This window comes from Rhipicephalus sanguineus, chromosome 2 (genome assembly GCF_013339695.2).
Source record: "Rhipicephalus sanguineus isolate Rsan-2018 chromosome 2, BIME_Rsan_1.4, whole genome shotgun sequence".
In the NCBI taxonomy this organism is placed as follows: Eukaryota; Metazoa; Arthropoda; class Arachnida; order Ixodida; family Ixodidae; genus Rhipicephalus; species Rhipicephalus sanguineus.
The window spans coordinates 235,622,822-235,627,949 of NC_051177.1; the positions used below are offsets into that span (position 1 = coordinate 235,622,822).

Consider the following 5,128-nt stretch of genomic DNA (forward strand, 5'->3'; position numbering starts at 1 on the left):
AATCACACTATCGTAGGCTTCAGCATTCTCGCTTGATCGTCTAAAGATGAGAGAATACCGATAAGCTGATAGTGTGACAGCCCAGCGCTGCAAACGTGCCGCCGCGATGGTCGGAATGCCGGTTGTTAGGCCCAAGATTGTCTGAAGCGGTTTATGGTCGGTCACTAATGTGAACGAACGACCACAAATGTAGAAATGGAATTTCTTAACACCAAATATTATTGCAAGCGCCTCTTTCCCGAGCTGGTTGTATATTTTTTGGGGGGGGCATCGGTCAACGTCCGCGATGCGAAAGCGATTGGCTTCGTGCTGCCATCATCCAAAACTTGAGAAAGAACCGCGCCTAGACCATATTGTGATGCATCGCATGATAGCTGCAAGGGTTTGCATGGGTCGTAGTGCGCCAAAACGGGCGGAGAAGCTAGCAAGCTCTTGATCTTGGTGAACGCTTCATGGGAGCGCTTATCCCAGTACCACGGGGCGTTTTTACGTAGCAACGTGAAAAATGGTTGCGCTACCGTTGCTAGGTTAGGAACGAACTTGCCGTAGAAATTGACGACTCCCAGGAACGACTGCAGCTGCTGCCTGTCTTTAGGGGCTGGCGCCTTGAGGAGTGCGTCAAGCTTCTCCGTCGTTGCCGAGATGCCTTGTGCGCTGATCCTGTGACCGAGGTAGCGAAGTTCCTGCTGGAAAAACGAACATTTTTTCCTTCTTGACGCGGACGCCTCTTTCAAGAAGTCCTTTTAACACAGCTTCCAGGTTCATGAAATGCTCTTCGCTATTTTTACCAGTCACCAGGATGTCGTCTAGGTATCAGCAAACCCCGCGTAAGCCCTTCAGTATGGTGTCTATTATTCTTTGGAAAATGCCGGGTGCGCATGAAATTCCAAACGCGAGTCGATGAACAGAAAACAATCCTTTCCGCGTATTTAACGTGAGGTATTGTTTAGACGACTCTGACATGACCACTTGCTGATAGGCCCGACTGAGATCAATCTTTGAGAAATGCTTACCTCCCGACAAAGCTGTGAACAGGCCTTCCACCTTCGGCAATGGGTAGCGGTCGACATCAAGGCACGGGTTAACGGTCGTCTTGTAGTCGCCGCAAATCCTTATGCGACCATCTTGATTGCCGGTACCGCCAGCGTAGCGTATTCCGACGTCGTAACCGGCGAGATAAAGTCCAGTTTCTCCATCTTAGCGAACTCGGCGTCAAAAGCTTTTTGCAACGCAAATGAAACATTCCTGGCTTTTAGGAATCTCGGCTTCATATCAGGTTTAAGAAAAAGTTCGGCGCGCTCTTCCGTTATCGTACCTAACTCATCTTTGAAAATGGGTTGGTACTTCGCCAACAATGCGTCGAGCCTCTTTTTCACGCTGATATGGGTTGTGTGTGACCTTGAAATGTTTTTCAGTTTCCAGATTTTCGCCCAGTCTTGTGGACGGCGTGTAGCCACTCCCGGCCCAGTAGAGGTGGCCCCTTGTGGTTCACGACGTAGAGCGGAAGACGCGCCGAATGTTCGCCGTGCTGCACGTTGACCGAGGACACCCCCTGGGGTCGTACCAGTGCTCCTGTGTAGGTACGACGTTTTACTGTTGTGGGCTCCAGTACAGCCGAAGGAAAGAGCTGACGGAACTGAGTCGTTGACATGACGGAAACAGCCGCTCCCGTGTCTAGCTCCATGTTCACCAAGACGCCGTCGATAGTCATCTGTACGGTGACTGGGTCGAGCGTAGCCGTCGACACCCGTTTAGACCGAGGGTCGAAGCTTTCCGCGACACAACCGTCAGCATCTTCACATTCTTCTTCCCTGGCTTCTTCTTAGACGAACTCTTACGACCACTTCGGCACGCTATCTGGATATGTCCTTTTTTGTCGCAGTTGAAACAGCTTCCCTATTGAAAAAATCCATATGTACGGAGTCCGCAGATACGGACTTATTGGAATATGGAATGCCATATCACCGTATCATACGGATATCCGTATCTTACGGATTTCCGTATGATACGGTGATATGGCATTCCATATTCCAATAAGTCCGTATCTGCGGACTCCGTACATATGGATTTTTTCAATAGGGTTGCGTCCACATGCGGGCACGCTTCACTCCTGTGTTTTGGCGAACCGCAGCGAAAACAGCTTTTACTTGTTTTCTGGGACTCGGCTTGCACCTTGTGCAGATCGCCGACTGAAAAGTCGCCGCCGCGTGCCTCAGCAGCACTCTTTTTAGCCGCTTCCAGGGCCAGAGCGCGCTCCACGGAATTCTGGAAGGTTAGCTTGCTATCTTCCGTGAAAAGCACTCGCTGAATGTCTTCTCATAGCAGGTCACACACGAAGCGCTCCCAAAGATACTCGTCAAGCGCGCTTCCAAACTCGCACGTTTACGACAGTTTACGAAGCTTGGCGACGTACTCAGATAAGGACTCGCCTTCCTTTTGACACCACCGGTGAAACTTGGCCCGCTCTCCAATCACGGACGGCTTCGCGGACAGGTGGTCGCTCAAAGCTTTCTTGAGGATTCGAAATTCTTTGTAGAAGGCAGATCTGGAGCTGTTAATGACTTCAACAGCCCGTAGGTCTTGGGGCCGATGATGCTCAAAAACGCATGCACCTTGTCGCTGTCGGGTACACGGTTGACAATCAGGAACGACGTAAGGCGCTCTTCGTACGAAGCCCCGTCACTGGCGGACTCGTCGAAAGATTCCAGCTGGCCCAGTCTCCCGGCGAAGTGCGTCCCCGCTGCCTCGGCCTCAGTCATGACGAAAGTCACCGGCTTTGCACACTGCAAAAAGACTGTCTTCTTTACCGAGCAAATTTCTGAAACACTTGCCCTCCAAATTGAAGAACGACTGCTTCAGATCCCATCCTCGTCGCCAGTTGTCGTGTCAGCGTCGGTTCATGCGAAAGAAGGAGCAGACAAGTTTCCTAGGAGCGAGTGACGTTTATTGCCACATGTTCATCGTTGCGTGGCCCGGTCCCGATAAGCGCCGGCAATATGCGGCGCATGCTTTTACAGCGAAAGCTGTTATGAGATCACAACAAGGGCCGTTTTTGGCGCCGTAGTTGTCCGCCGCCGGTGTCCGTAACCACTATCGCGTGAAAAAAAAAAACGAAATAAGAAAAAATATCCAGGATGGAACGAGGTTCGAACCTGGGCCCTCTGCGTGGGAGCCCAGTGTTCTACCTCAGAGCTATGCCGGTGCTTGAAACTGCTTTGCAAAAAGACCCTACACAGACTTCATATCGGGAAGGAACCACATTAACATATGTAGTGTAGTGTGGTAGAAGAGTAAAATAACACCAAGGCATCACACAATGCGAATTCTGTAACCAGGCGTCGCACATTGCGAAATGGGCAACGAGCAGGTTGTTGAATGCTTCGAAACCGTTACAGAGGGCTTTGCCATAATTCTTCATCGTCATCAGCCACAGCATCAACAAAGTGCACATAATGTATTGCAGGTGTTTAGTGGGTACCACGGTTCTCCGCAGAATGACAAAAATTTCATAGTGGCTGCTTCCCTACTTCACAAAAATTATGATGATTTATAGCGTAGTGGGTTCCTCGCAAGTGCCCTTCTATTGGTTGCCAAGGAAGCCAATAAGGTTCCCATGATCCATTTCCTCAGGGTCTCGATAAAATTAATTCCCTCTCTCTCTCTTTCTCGCGTTAACTTATGTTACAAAGCGTGGTGAGAGAGTTAAATAACGACCAGGCGTCACATAATGCGAATTACGTTACTAGTGCGTCGTTTAAAGCTTGCAACCCATTACAAAGGGCTCAGCCATAATTCTTCATCGTCAACAACCGCCGCATCAACAAAGTGCACATAGTGCCTTACAGATGGTACCGAATGACGAATACAGAATGACAAATAATGCCGTGGTGGGTGCTTCCGAACTTCACAAAAATTATTTGTCGCGTAGTGGGTACGTTGCTAGTGTACTTACATTAGTAGCCACAAGAGAGTTTATAACGGGCTCTAGAAATACCGCTCTTCCAGCTTTCGCTGTGACTGTGCTGCGCTTTCCGCGCAGGCCTGGCGTTTATTTTTTTCGCGCGCCAGCGCATTATCGAGTTGATCAAATGCGGCGCTCGGCCGGACACCAAGACCAGGTCTGTTGTTGCTAGTACCCATGTTGATGTTGCATCGTTACACAACTGTAAATGACTGGTTACATAACACATGTGCGACTCTTCAACATATGTGTGTGCCTATATCTTCTGCACATTTCTTGAGCGTCATAATAAATTAATAATTATTGGGGTTTAACGTCCCAATACCACGATGTGATTATAAGAGACGCCATAGTGGAGGGCTCCGGAAATTTCGACCACCTGGGGTTTTTCAACGTGCACCTAAATCTAAGTACACGTGCCTCAAGCTTATTTTCGCCTCGATCGAAAATGCGGCCGCCGCGGCCGGGATTCGATCCCGCGACCTGCGGGTCAGCAGTCGAGTACCATAACCACTAGACCACCATGGCGGGTCATCTTTAGCGTCATTTCGTAACGTTTCGCTCAATGTAAAAAATTACGCCACATTCACCTTCCTGCCGTATGCTTGGCATAACATCGACTCCCACGGTACGTGGGATCTCCCGAATTTTTCTTTTAGTTTATTTTTTTCTCCCTTTGTACAGCTACTAGTGCCTGTGTCTAATGTTTTGAGCAGTAAAGCTCAGTTGAAGTTCGTCCTGCGTGTACTCTTTGTCTCGTCGTTATAGGCACCCGATTCATCTGGCCAGTAGCAGTTAGTAAGAATTTCCACTGTAGAGAGAAAAAAATATGATTTCACAGTTGTTAGCATCCCTTGGTCCCATCTGTCTCACTTGTTCTGTCGCGTTTATTTCGCTTCATTTTACCAATTAATAGAAAAAAGAGCTTACAACGGTGAATGAAGGACCGATGGCTTGTGGCCATGGCCCTCTCCTAACTTCCAGGAAAAGAAGCTTCCTTTTTTCTTTTAGGTGTAAACTTGGTGCTAAAATGTCATTTTTCTGCAGGCTGGTGCGAATTGTGCAGTTCTTGCATTATTTTGGAGTAGAAATGATACACATGATGACCTTTGCGTGTTTGAGCCTTATATTTATCAATCACGAAAGGAAGAAAAGTTATACAGGATG

At 48.6% G+C, this 5,128-nt stretch overlaps 1 long non-coding RNA gene across 1 annotated transcript; it reads right to left on the minus strand.

Annotated features, from left to right (window-relative positions):
• Nucleotides 1-266: 266 nt before the first annotated feature.
• Nucleotides 267-1,796, minus strand: LOC119381500 (uncharacterized). The gene is made up of 2 exons (XR_005181484.2): nt 1,014-1,796; nt 267-686 (listed from the first exon to the last, which is right to left on the minus strand). It is a non-coding gene; the product is annotated as an uncharacterized LOC119381500 (long non-coding RNA).
• Between the last annotated feature and the right edge of the window lie 3,332 nt (nt 1,797-5,128).